We start from the raw sequence: 15192 nt of genomic DNA on the forward strand, positions 1-15192 counted from the left end.
CCCGTTAACTCGTTCATACGAGCTCCGAAAAATTTCCAAAAATTCCGAAAAATTCCCTTATTAATATTCGCCTATTTTCCGGTATTTTACATAGTATCTAGGAAGGGTATTGAGGTAGATCCTGCTAAAATAAGTGTTATATCTTCTTTATCCTACCCCGCATGCGTGCGGGATATTCAAGCTTTCCTTAGTTATGTAGAATTTTACAGGAGATTTATAAGAGACTTTAGCAAAATTTCTCTATCATTGACACAGTTATTGCAAAAGGACGTTATGTTTCATTTTGATCAGAGGTGTAAAGAGGCTTTTGACCGATTGAAGGAAGCTCTCACTTCAGCACCTATTATCAGACCTCCAGATTGGACCCTTCCTTTTAAGTTGATGTATGATGCTTCAGATTATGCAGTGGGTGTGGTATTAGCACAGCGAGTAGATGGAGTATCACATGTGATTTGTTATTCTTCAAAAACTTTGGATGCAGCTCAAGCAAATTATACTACGATAGAAAAAGAGCTTCTTTTTTATTGTTTTTGCTTTAGATAAATTCAGATCATATTTGCTTTGTTCTCACGTGGTTGTATTTTCTGATCATGCAACATTAAAATTTCTCCTGAAGAAGCCAAATGCTAAACCTAGATTGATAAGATAGATGCTTCTGCTTCAAGAATTCGACATAGAGATACGTGATAGGAGCGGAAAGGAGAATTTAGTTGCAGATCACTTGCGCAGGATCGAAGGGGATGATGATCAGACAGTCATTGACGATGATTTTAGGGACGAGCAGCTTCTACAGCTGCATGGTGAGTTACCGTGGTATGCAGATCTGGTTAACTTTTTAGTTACACATGTTTATCCTGCATAATTTTTAAATGCTCAAAAAGATAAATTAAAAAGTGATTCAAAATTCTATGTATGGGATGATCCTTATCTGTCGAAATTTTATAGTGATCGTATCATTAGGAGATGCATACCTAATTTTGAGTTTCAGTCTGTAGTTACTTTTTGTCATTCATCTGAGTGTGGGGGACATTTTGGACCGCAAAGAACTGCTAGAAAAGTATTAGAATGTGGTTTGTATTGGCTTACCCTTTTTCGTGATGCTTATGTCTTTTATCGATCATGTGATAGGTATCAACGAACTAGAAATATAGGACTTAGAAATGAAATACTTCAATAATTCATATTATTTTGTGAGAATTTTATGTTTGGGGTATTGACTTTATGGGTCCATTTCCTGTCTCTTTTGGATTTGCATATATTTTATTAGCAATTGATTATGTTTCCAAATGGGTAGAGGTCATTCCCACTCGGGCTGATGATTCTTCTGTTGTTATTTTTGTCAGGTCTCACATATTTTGCTGGTTTGGAGTACCCAGGATGATCATAAGTGATCAAGGGTCTCATTTTTACAACAAACACATGAAAGCTTTGCTACATAAGTACGGGGTTACACACAAAGTTTCTACTTCTTATCACCCTCAGACAAATGGGCAAGCAGAGGTGTCTAACAGGAAAGTTAAAGTAATTCTTGAAAAGACTGTAGGACCTGACAGAAAAGACAGGAGCAAAAGACTTGATGATGTATTGTGAGCTTACAGAATTGCTTTCAAGACCCCTATAGGAATGTTTCCATATAGGATTGTGTATGGAAAAGCTTGTCATTTACCCATGGAGATTGAGCATAGGGCGTTTTGGGCAGTTAATGTTAGGATGTATACTAAAAGCCTAGCTTTTGGTATAAAACATTTATCTAGAAATAAGAATCACATTGGTCAAATGTCTATATTTATGATAAATGTAGTTGTTCAGTTAATTTATATTGTAGATAACATGGTGTGTGGTGTCACACACAGAAGATCATGTTATCAGTACCTTATAAATTATAAACAGTAGCTCACGACCATGATGGAAAAAAACAAACCATTGGAAGGTCGCAGTGTAATTAGGTGTTAGTTTATCTTAACTATATAATTACACTAGTACACTAAGAGTGTATTGAGTAGGACCATTAGAAGTCGTTTCTTTTATACTGACTTTATAAAGGAACAAAGACCTCAGTTATTATGGAAGTGTGTGCTCTTAATCCTAATATAATAACAAGCACATATATTTGATATTTATTTCTTTAATTTATCAATGGGTGAGATTTAGTTCGATGAATCAATAAGCCCGATAAGTTGAGAAATGATATCACTTATAGTGTGTGTTGTTGATTATAGAAGGAAACTGTGTCCTAGTAATCTAGGTTGAGAATGTCCCCAAGAGGAGCTCATAAGGATTGTCATGTTAAACCCTGCAGGTGGACTTAGTCCGACATGACGATGAAGTTGAGTGGTACTACTCTTGGAGCTAGATATTAATTAAGTGAGTTGTCAGTAACTTACTTAATTAGTGGACATTTGTTATCTTAAACACAGGGAAACTAACACACTCATGATAAGAAGGAGCCCAAAATGTAATTTGGGATTGGTGCGGTAGTTCAATAATAGTTCTCTAGTGGAATGAATTATTATTGATAAAATTAAGTTGTGTGTTCGGGGCGAGCACGGGATGCTTAATTTTATCGGGAGACCAAAACCAATTCCTCCTCTCGGTCCCTATCGTAGCCTCTAGTATATAGAGATTTATACCCACCGCATACCCACCTTCTTACCCATTCAATGGGGCCGGCCAAGCTAGCTTGGAACCCAAGCTAGGGTCGGCCAAGACCAAGTGGATGAGCCATGTAGGTGGTCGGCCAAAGCTTGGGTCCCAAGCTTAGGTGGCCGGCCACTAGAATATTAAAAAGGATTTTTATTAAAATTATTTCTTATGTGGATATCATGATTTTAAAAGAGAGTTTAAAAATTAAAAATTTCCTTTTATAGCTTTCTACAAAAGACTAAGAGAAGAGATTAATCTCTTTCCTTATTTGTAGTTTAAAAGGATGGTTTTAATTTTTGGTAAAAACTTTCCTTATTTGTAAATCATCTACATGTTTAAAAGAGAGTTTAAAATTTGAAATCTTTCCTTATTTGTTGATTAAAGGAGGATTTTAAATTTTAAGAAAACTTTCCTTTTTAATCATGTTCATGATTTAAAAGAGAGTTTAAAATTAAATATTCTCTTTTATAAGTTTCTACAAAAGATTAAGAAAAGATTTGATATCTTTCCTTATTTGTAGATTAAAAGAGATTTTAATTTATAGAGATAACTTCCTTTTTATCCACATGTTTAAAAGAAAGATTTTAATTTATTAAATTTCTCTTTTATAAACCAATCATGAAGGGATAAAAATTATTGGAGAAATTTTTATAAATTTCCGGAAGTAAATAAGGAAGTTTTAATTAGTGTTTAAAATTTTATTTACTTGGAGATATTATTTGTTATGGCCGGCCATTGAAATTTGAAAAGAGAAAATTGTTTTAATTAAATAATTTTTTCTTTTCAATGGCAAAAGAATTAAGGAAGTTTTTATTAAATTTTTCTTATTTGTCAAGACCAAGGATTATAAAAGAGGGGGTAGAGGAGGTTTCAAGGCTAAGGACTCTATTCTATTTTTCTCCCTCTTTTCCTTGGTGTGGTGGCCGACCCTTCCCTGTCTCTTCTCTCCTCTTGTTGTGGCCGAAATCTATCATCTCTTGGAGCTTGAGGATGTGGCCGGATCAAGGAAGGAGAAGAAGGAGAGAAAGCATGCATCCCTTGGAGCTTGGTTGGTGGAAAATTCTTCATCCTTTGAAAGTTCTTGTGCTTGGCCGAAACTTGAAGGAAGAAGGAAGAAGGTGCCTAGGTGGTTCTCATCTCGGAAGATCGTTGCCCACACAACGTCCGAGGTTAGAAGAGGAATACGGTAGAAGATCAAGAGGTCTTTCTAAAAGGTATAACTAGTAATTTTTCTTTCCGCATCATACTAGTTATTTTTGGAAATAATACTAAATACAAGAGGCATACGATTCTAGTGTTTCGAATTTGTTTTCGATATAGTGTTCTTTTGTTTTTCTTTTCCTTGTGATTTGATTGTTCTTTTCGGTTGACCTAAAGTTATTTTAGGAAATTAAATATTAGCTTTCCTTAAAAGGTTTTGTCTAGTCGGTGGTGGTTGCTCCCATATCCAAGAAGGCCATGTGCCTCGCCACGTCAGTACTGGGAACCAATTTTGAAAATTAATATTTAATGGAATTGATAACTTAGGTGATTTGGATCAAACGTGTTAAGTTCCGCAGGAGATCCAAGTCAAACCCTAAAAGAACAAATAGATTAAGTTTTGGATCAAACGTGTTAAGTTCCGCAGGCGATCCAAAATTTAATTTAAAAGAACACATGGTAGCTAGGAAAAGGTTTAGACCTTTGTACAAAATTTTTGTACAGTGGAACCTCTAGGTTTTCCGAGTAGCAACCAACAGTTAAAGCATACAATTTTGATAGTAATACAGCTGGAGAAGAAAGGAAATTGCAACTTCAAGAACTTGAGGAGATTAGGTTGGAAGCATATGAGAACTCACAGATTTATAAAGAAAGGACCAAAATATTTCATGACAAACAAATCGAGGTTAAGGAATTTCAAATTGGTGACAAAGTGCTTCTATTTAGGTCTCATCTTAAATTGATAAAGGGTAAGTTGAGATCGAGATAAGAAGGATCTTTTTGTGTTACTAACGTTTTTTCTTATGGAGTGATTGAGATACAGGAATTGTCTACTAGCCGAATTTTTAAAGTGAATGAACATAAGCTTAAGAAGTTCCATGGGCGAGTTAATGGTCTAGTGGTGGAAGAAATAGACCATATCGATGCCATCTACCCGAGTTGAAGGGAAGTCTTACTCTATCTCGCACTTATCATTTGTATATATCCATTTTATGTCACTAATAATGAATAACATTTTCTTTGAAAGTGAATAAAGTTTCGGGTTCTAGTAGTCTTCTTATTTCTTTAGATAGAGCTTTCGGTTTTCTTTTTGAATTTTCTTTTTGTATTAATAAGTTTTTAGTCACATTAGTAGTTTTTATTCTTACACATTAATATTTCAGATTTAGAAATAATGTTCATTGTAATTACCATTTCCTTAAGTTCGGTAGTCTATATTTTAGAAATAACTGGTACTTCCTTCTTTTGACAATTCTTTGTATCATTTAGAGTTTTGAAAAGGATTATTAAATTTGATTATTGAGTTTAGAGACTTTATGGCATGAATGAATTCTAGGATTGCGTGAGGTTAATACTAAGTGATGGATTCTTGATTGATGGAATGATATGATAACTTTTATTTACCTAGTGAGGTTTGAGCCTATTTGAGGGATGCACTTGTGATTATTGTCACTCTAGAACTTGCTTTAAGTCTTTTGGAAACCACTTGATCAGAAATTGAGTCTGAGTCGTCTTTATAAAGTTTACTCCATTATCATATTGCCCACATTTATCTTTTCTATTTTTCATGTCATGAATCATCATATCTTTATTCTTTTCTATTGTTTTATTTCTTGGGATGTGGTTACTTTGGATATTATGTGATGATTTTATTTTGGATGGGACGGACAAAAGATTAAGTGTGGGGGAGGTGTTTAGTCTTTGGTTGAGATCTTTTGTTTTGGTGGAGTAAGTGAATGCATTGAAAAGAGAGGAGCTCAGTGGATTAGGAAGGTTGTGTGCCTTGTGCCAATAATTCATACATTTGATTTGTGAGTAGAAGTTTTGTGAATGTATGGATGGCTCTTAAGATGGAAGAAAACTTAATTAAGAGCAAGTTCAATCAGTTTGGAATTCCGAAAATTGATACTATGGTTATCTTTTATAGAGCTATGGAAATCTAGTTGTGGCAGTGTGCAGGGCTTCAGTTTCCTCATTTAACATTCCATCGCTGCACATCATTATCAACACTAATCTGTTGCTGCTGTGAACAGTGATTTCAGGAAATTGTTTGAAACATTCAAGTGCTAATGGCATATGTCATTAAGAGATTTTGGGATGTTAAGATGCTGGTAATCTCCAGGATCAACAGAATGAGTTAGTCAGTAGTAAAAAAAATATTGCAGAAAAGTGACACAAATTCAGATAGTTTGGAATGAGTGGTGTATCAAAAATTCAGAAGTAGCATCAAGAAAAGGAGAGGATCTGGTGATGTTTGGTAATATGAAGGAACAAAGGGTATTCTTGCATCATTAATCTCTATAAACTCTTATTCCAATTACTGAAAAGATGAAATAGTGAGTGGTTTGAGGCTGATTCTGGATGTATGGGAAGAATAAAAGAAGACATTGATGGGTTTCAATTTATGAAGTGAAACTTAATTCAAGGATTAGAATCTCAGCTCTGAGATGGAACAATTGTAAACAAAAGGGGATGTTTGCTGCAGTGACAGAAATGAACAGAGAGCAGGAATTCAGGAAATGTAGAATTCTGCATAATAATAAATGTGGTATTTTTGTGCCAATTTGGGAAATGAATTGTAATGGGCTAGTGCTGCTGAAACCTGGAAAGCTTTTGAGTATGCCATGATGAGGATCTTAAGAAGTAAGATGAATAAGTATTGAGATTTGTGGTGGTTAAACCGGGCAAAGTTGATACAAAGTCAAAACTCTTTATAAGGATCCGGATCTGCACCTAGTTGTGCTACATGGTGGGAGATTTTTGCCATTGAACGAAAATGAATTCATCTTTGGTTAAGATCAAGTGCAAAAGAGGATGTAAATAAAACAAATGGAAGAGAAAAGAGTGTAGCTGCAAAGGGAGGTTGAACACTGATTTTTAGAGAAGTGTAGTTTAGTGCAAAAGAAATCTGCATGTTTTGATCTGAACTATAGTTGATTATAAGTTCACTGATGATATATTCAGCACCATTGATTTAATATCAATTGAACTAATGTCCAGGGTTTACTTGTTAAGGAATTTTGCTGAAATGCTGGGAAGCTCTGAAAAGTATCACTGCATAGAATCTGAAAAGAAATCAGAGATGGTTGTGTGAACCAGGGATGAATGTAATCAAGAGCATGTGATGAACCAAGTCAAGGTATGAAGGAACCACAGACTTGATTGGGAATTTTGAAGGTGAATCTGCAGAACATATTCTAATCTGTTTCACTGAAATAAGAAAAAAAAACCTTGATAGTTGGAGAGTTACTGAATGCTGAATATCAGGAAAGTTAATGAAGACAGTAGCAAGGGAAGTGAGCCAACTTCTACGGTTCTATAAATTGCAGATATGAAGATAAGAGAAAAAAATGCTAGGCCATCTAATTTACACTGAATGGATAAGCTGAATGCTAGGAATGAAGTGAGATTTATAGGATAAGTGCATATTGTTGTTTTTCCCAGATCAAATCAGCAACAAAATTCAGTCAAGATTGGAAAGGCAAAATTTCATGTCATGGCTGAAATTCATCATCACATAGCATTCTAGTTCCATGTCTTCCACCTCGAGTTGAAACTTTATCTTTTTATTTGCTTTATCAGTATTAATTCTCTCATTCACATCTGATTTTGTTCTACTTTACAATGGTTGTAAATTTTCATAATTGTGCATCTTGATATCTATGATGAAGGTAAAAATTAGATAAGAAGCAAGCATATGGTAGTGCTTTTGCCATGAGTAGCTTGAGTGATCTCTACCATTGTAAGAATTGAGATTAGGATGAGAGCCGAATTGGTCTGGGATTCGGCTGTAGAGACGTTTAGCTTCATTTCAGTTTGATTTTCTAGTGTAATCCTTTCTGTTTCTGCAATTTGATTCTGAATTTGTTATCTTATAGAGTAGTTTGCTTGTCCTTCCCTGTTCTTTACATTCTTGTTCTATTTTGTTCAGCATTTACTGTTTATTTCTGATTTCTGAAGTCTTGTTCAATAACTTCTGTTTTAGCAATCTATTAGTTGTTGAGATTAGTTGGTTTAATGAATTAAGTAATTTTTAGTTTGGCTAATTAGGAGTAGTGTTAAGCTTTTGTTAAACTTTGGTTCTACAATACCTTTAGCTGAATTCCTGCACTAAGTTTCAGAAGTTGATTTTTATTGGTTAAGTAGAGTTAAATTCAGATTAATTCCTTGTAGTTTAAGATCAGTGCCCTAGGTAGCTTTTAGTTTAATTCAGAATTTGCAAGGTTTGATTACCGCAATTTGGTTGAGTTCTGTTCATTGTAAGTGGGTTTGTTTTGTTTGTTTTCTATTTGTAAAGGATTCATTTCTGCAATAGAATAGACTTTTAGGTAAACGAATTAGTGTGATGTTGTTCGCAATTTTACTTTTAGGCTACGATTTCATTTAAACGCCAAATCCCAGTTTATAACGAAAAAACCACAGAAAATATTCTAAATCTGAGACAAGCACGATGCTATCATGTTCCTCAAAAAATCCGACTCAACCCTTATACTAAAACATATCTTTGTGTAGTTGTGGGTTTTCGATTATTACATTAATTTGGGAGCTTATTTGTGACATACATTAGGATAAATACCAAGTTATCCTCTAGACCGGTCCTCCAGATCGTTTGGACTTCTGCTCAGCATCCGAGGCTTCAGGACTTCTCCAATGGACGTCTGATCCCTGACCCATCTGTTGGAACCCCAAGGTTATTTTTGATGTGATCAACCAAGTTAGATTAGGTCCTATTTGGTTTTTATCCCCGTGTCTAAGTGTGCAGGAGCTTAGGAGCACAGGAAGTCAAGCGGAAGACGCGGCTAGCGAGAAGGACGGTACGGGAGAAAGCCGACGGGTTCGGTGCATCCGAGGGACGAGGTGTCGTGGAAAAGTACACCAGTGGACGAGAAAACATACGCGACGTTCGAGGGACAAGAAACCGGGGAGGAAGACTGCTCAAGGAGAAGGCGGAAAATTGAGTTCGGGTGAGCCATATTCCGGTGGCTGAAATCACCCAGGAGATCGGAGCAGCAAAAGAGCGAAATGAAGCTGCAAGTGCTGTTGGAGGCGCCTTCAAAGGTTGTTGAAGGTGTTGGTGCGGTTAACACTAACGGTCTAACTCAGGTTTTGATGAATGACAAAATAGGTTAAGTTAGTTTTGTTGTTGATCTAACACTCTGATCGAGTGTGCAGGAGAAGTCCAGGCAGGTCGACGGGCTGACCGGATATCTGGCACAAATCCCAGCTAGGTTGACGGGCCGACCGGATAGCTGGCACGAAGTCCAAATGGGTCGACGGGCTGACCGGACATTTGGCACGAAGTCCAGCTAGGTCGACGGGCTGACCGGATAGCTAGCACGAAGTCCAGACGGGTCGAAGGGCTGACCGGACGTCTGGCGGGTAAGTGAAGGTAAGTCACTGGAGGAGAGTGACTGTGAGGACGCGTTCCCGGGTAGGGAACCTAGGCGCTGATCCGACTTAGAGTCATTTCGGAACTCTAAGTCAAGATCTTGACTAGATTCCGGTCTCGGGGAGACGGAATCTAATTCATACTCTTTATGTTGAAATTATAAACTATGATAATACTTTGTTTTACAGGATATACATTATATATTTGCCTCGGACTAACTTTGTCTTGCAGAAGAAGGGTTTTCTGGAGAAAGGTGGTCCGGGCGCCCGGAAGGGATCCGAGCGCCCGGAGGTGAAGTTCTATCATGATCGCGGCGTCGACACGTGGAGATCGCTGGTTGGGTCGTCTACGTCACATCGGGGCGCCTGGAAGGGATCCAGGCGCCCGGAACCTCCTATATAAGGAGGGTCAGGGGGGAGCTTCAACAACAACTCAGATTCTGCTCCCCTACACTCTTGCAACGCTGCGAAGCTCCGACAACACTGTTCTTTTAATTTCTTCTTCTGTCGATATAGCTTTATTTTGTTTTTCATTAGCGTTCCTGTATTAATTTGTAATAATTATCGAATTGCTAGTGGATTGCCCAATGAAAGCACTCAACGAGTGCGAGCCTTGGAGTAGGAGTCATCAAAAGCTCCGAACCAAGTAAAACGACCTTGTTAACATTGCTTTGTCTTTACTTTTCCGCTGCATATCTCAAAGTTTTTTAAATCGATATTAACCCCCCCCCCTATCGAAATTCATGGTCCAACAAGTGGTATCAGAGTAGGTACCGCTCTGATTTGGTGCAACCACCAATCAGGCAAAGGGGGTGTTTTTTAAAAGAAAAATTAGATATCGTTCGTCTTTCATTTTTTTCCCCCTCCAAAACTATTTTTGAAAAATACATCATCTTTTCACCATTGTTTAGTATTGACAAAATATTACATTTTCAAAATTTTAAAATAATATTTTTTTCATTAATATAATAATAATATATTATTATTATTTTTTGAAAATAGTGAAATATTATTTTTTTTTCAGCACTGCTAATCCAAGACCAAATTTTGGGATTTTTTGTTTGTTTCTCTATGTGCAAGAATAATGTCTCTTCAAGAAGGATGGAACCTCCACGAACCACTACCATACGATCAAGAAGATTTCAACTACTGGAGGAGAAGAATGGAATGTTTCTTAGGAAGTTTAGGGAGCGTTTGGTTTGTGTTTTCCACGCTATTTTTTATTTTCATTTTCTGAGAAAATGAAAAACGTGTTTGGTTTGCGTTTTCCACATTCATTTTTAAGAAAATGAGAGAGCGTTTTCTAAGAAAACGAAAAACGCGGAAAAGTCATTTTCTGAAAAACAAAAAACGCGCATTTTTCAGAAAATGAAAATGGGGCAAACCAAACGCATCCTTAGATTTCGACAATGTGCTAATTTTGAGAAAACCTTCTCAGGAACCAGAATTGAACGAAAATGTAAGTAAACTTATTTGTAGTGTTTTACCTAACAATGTTTTATGCAAACTAGGAAAGTACAAGAATGCATATGAGTTTTGGACCTAGTTAATCAAAATTCACGAGGAGCCGTTGGAGTTAGAGGATCAAGTTGAAATCGAATCCAAACTTGAGTCAGATCCAACAGAAGCCTACTGAATTAGGGGTTGCGCTCGAGGTTAGTAATATTTACCAAAATACCCATGCTAATAGTAGCTTAAATAATCAGCATGATGATTCAAATAAGTATGAAATTATTCCAAGTATGGTGTATAATAATCTAGATATAAATGATTTAAATTCAAAATCACAAAAAAATCTAGACTCTGATCAAGTCAATCAAGATTGATCAATTTGGCATCAACCTTGACTTGGTCAAATAGAACAATGACCAAATCATTTCAAATAATTTAATTAATTCAGAAAATTTAAAATTAAGCGAGCATTTAGACATAAATAAATCAAATATTAAAATAAATTCTAATTTAAAAGTTAAAAATGAGAAAATGGATAAAATCAATAAATTCCTTGATAAAGTATTTGATAATTAAGATAAAATCAGTCTAGAAAATGCTATCTAAAATCAAGATAATTTAATTAATAAAAAATTAAATTTTAAAGATAAAACTAATCTAATAAATTTAATTAATCATATCAATATAAAAGGCAAAGAAAATATAAGGATAATTTAACAAACTTAAAATTAAATGTTAAAGATAACATATTAAACAAAAATAATCTAGAAAATTTAAAATTAACAATTAATAAAAAGCTAAAAGATAAACCTTTAAAGAAATATAATTCAAACAATGTAATTAATTCAAATTTAAATAAAAACTTAAACTTTAAAAATAAGCTATTAAAGAAAGATAATTCAATTAACCCAATAAAATTGAAATTGAAAGAAAATTTAAATATTAAATATACTCTTTTAAAGAAAGATAATTTGACCAATTTAATTAATTCAAAATTAAAAACTTAAATTTAAATTACAAATTAAATATTAAAATTTAACTAAAACCAACTCTAATTATATAAAAATCTTAAAATAAAGGCCAATAATTCAGGGGAGACTCCAGAATAGCTGGCACCTCCAAAATTAACTTACCCGACAAGGTAACTCAAACAAACCTACCTGGCAGGGTAACTCAAACAAACCTACCCGGCAGGGTAATTAGGACTAGTTAAAAAGGGACTGAGTTTAACTCTAACCCACGGTATTGGTGAAGTTTTGGATGATAGTACATTAGGGAAACTTAGTCTATGCATGTCTAGGAAGATATGGCTTCGACCTGATGCATTTGGCTAAGTGGAACTAGTCGAAGCTACCCCTTACGGATCCTAACCAGTTAGACCAAGGTTTTGTATTAAGTTCCGTGGATAGGACTATTTGGAAAACCTCGAAGTTTTGGTTACTCTAATGATGTCCAAGTGCCTCACCATACCCCAAAAGTTTATCCGAAAAATGTCTATTTATTGAGCCCAAAGCTAAACCTGAATCTAACACAAAGTTAAACCAAACACTATAATTGAATCAAACTCATCTCACAAAATTATAGGATTCCCTGATAGATAATTTAGATCGGGTGAGATGACTAAGAATTAAAATTAAAATTTAATTAAAAATTAAAATAAATAAAATTAAAATTAAATTAAGATAAAATTACTTTAAATAAAATAAATTAAATCAATTAAAATTAAATTAAGTTAAAATTACTATAAATAAAATAAATTAAATCAGTTAAAATTAAATCAAAATAAAAAATAAAATCAAATTAAATTAAAATTACATTAAATTAAATTAAAATTAAATTAAGTTAAAATTACTTTAAATAAAATAAATTAAATAAACTAAAATTAAATTTAAAATTAAATAAATAAAAATAAAATTAAATTAAAATTAGTTTAAATAAAATTAAATTAAATCAATTAAAATTAAATTAAGTTAAAATTATTTTAAATAAAATAAATTAAATCAATTAAAATTAAATTAAGTCAATTAAAATTAAATTAAAATTAAATTATACTAAACTACACGAAATTAAAATTTATTTTAAAAATCATTTTAACTTAAAATTATTTTAAAAATCTTTCTAACTTAAAATTATATTAAAAATCTTTTTAACTTAAAAAATATTTTAAATTCATTTTAAAAAAAAATATTTTAAAACTTTTAAAAATCATTTTAAAAATTATTTCAAAAGCTTTTAAAAAGCATTTAAAAATTCTTTTAAAAACTTTTAAAAATTATTTTAAAAATTCTGTTAAAAATTTTCAAAAATCATTTTAAAAAAATTCTTTTAAAAATTATTTTTAAAACTTTTAAAAATCATTTTAAAAATTCTTTTAAAAAATTCTTTTAAAATTTATTTTAAAAACTTTTAAAAATCATTTTTAAAATTCTTTTAAAAATCATTTTTAAAATTCTTTTAAAAATTCTTTCAAAAACTTTTAAAAAACATTTAAAAAATTATTTTAAAAACTTTTAAAAATTCCTTTAAAAAATTTAAAGATTATTTTAAAAATTCTGTTCAAAATTTTTAAAAATAATTAAAAAAAATCTTTTAAAAAATAATTTTAAAAACTTTTAAAAATTCTTTTAAATCTTATAAAAATTATTTTTTTAAAAAAAATAAAAATTATTTTAAAACTTTTAAAAATCAATTTTCAAATTCTTTTAAAAACTATTTTAAAAACTTTTAAAAATCAATTAAAAAAATTTTAAAAAAATTATTTTAATGATTTTTAAAAAACATTTTTAAAATTCTTTTAAATTATTTTAATGATTTTTAAAAAACATTTTTAAAATTCTTTTAAAAATTATTTTAATGATTTTTAAAAAACATTTTTAAAATTCTTTTAAAAATTATTTTAAGAACTTTTAAAAATCATTTTAAAAATTCTTTTAAAAACATTTAAAAATTCTTTTAAAATCATTTTAAAAATTCTTTAAATCATTTTAAAAATTCTTAAAAAAATCATTTTAAAACTTCTTTAAAAATTCTTTTAAAAAATTCTTTAAAAATTATTTTAAAAAATTCATTAAAAAAATTCTTTAAAATTTAATTTAAAAAATTCATTAAAAATTATTTTAAAAAATTCTTTCAAAATTATTTTAAAAATTCATTTAAAAATTATTTTTAAAAATCATTTTAAAACCTTTTAAAAATTCTTTTAAAAATTATTTTTAAAACTTTTAAAAGTCTTTTTAAAAATTCTTTTAAAAAATTATTAAAAAAAACTTTTAAAAATCGTTTTAAAATTTTTTTATTTTAAAAATCCTTTCTAAATTTATTTTAAAATTATTTTAGCTAAATTAAAATTTTATTGAAACATAAAATTTTAGTTTTAACTTAAAATTCTCTTTTAAAAATTAACTTAAAATTTTATTTTAACTTAAAAACTAATTAAATTATGTTAAACTTAGACTAAACTAAAATTAAAATTAAAATTAAAATTAAAGTTAACTCTCAATCTTTGTTACTTAAATGTAACAACTTGAAATTAACAATTTGTTTAATTTACCTAATTAAAATTTTTTTTTTAAAACTATGACATTTAAGTTAAGTAAAAAGTTTAAAATGAAATTTAAAACATATATTAAAACTTTAAAATTAAAGTTAAATCATAATGTTAAATTAAACTTAAATTAAACTTAAATTAAAACTTAACATTAAAATTTAAAACTTAAAATTTAACCTTAATTTAAAATCTACAATTAAAATTACACTTTAATCGTTTTAAAAATTATATTAAAATTTTTTAACTTTAAAAAAAAATTATTTAAAAATTTTTTAAGTTAAAAATTAATTTTTCCTTAAAAATTTGTTTAAAAAGTTATTTTAATTTTAAAAGCATTTCAAGTAATCTAAACCTTAATGATATTATTAACAAATAATTAAAATTTAATTAACTTAAGATTTTAAACTTAATTAAATACTTAATAAGTAAATAATTGATGTAAGACCTTCAAAAATTAACTGTAATCTAAATTAGATTTGACCTTACATTAAATAGTTAATTAATACTTAACCTTAATTTCGCTCAATAAATTTCAATTTTAACGTTCATCAAAATCTTAATTTCACTATAATTAAATCATAATTTATCAACATTAACGATTGATTCAAATTAAATCTTAACATTGTTTAATAACTTTAATAAATTAATTCTAATAAATTCATAGGGAGTATCAAATTAACGGAGAGAAATAAATAAAAATTATCAAATTCAAGGAAGGTCACATCTTTTAATATTTACTTAAAAAATTATTTCCCTAATTTTTTTTTTAAATTTCTTTTAAAAAAACTACTTCAATTTAAAAATAAAAAATAAAAAATTAATCCTACTTTGAATATTTTTAGCAAATGTTTTCAAAATTTTATGTCAGGTTCAGGGAGAGGATTAATTATTTTTAAAACTAAGTAGTTTTTAAGAATTGGATCTAACTTAATTTTAAAAATTAGATTTTTTTTTTTCAAACT

Source organism: Zingiber officinale, chromosome 2A (genome assembly GCF_018446385.1).
Source record: "Zingiber officinale cultivar Zhangliang chromosome 2A, Zo_v1.1, whole genome shotgun sequence".
Taxonomy (NCBI): domain Eukaryota; kingdom Viridiplantae; phylum Streptophyta; class Magnoliopsida; order Zingiberales; family Zingiberaceae; genus Zingiber; species Zingiber officinale.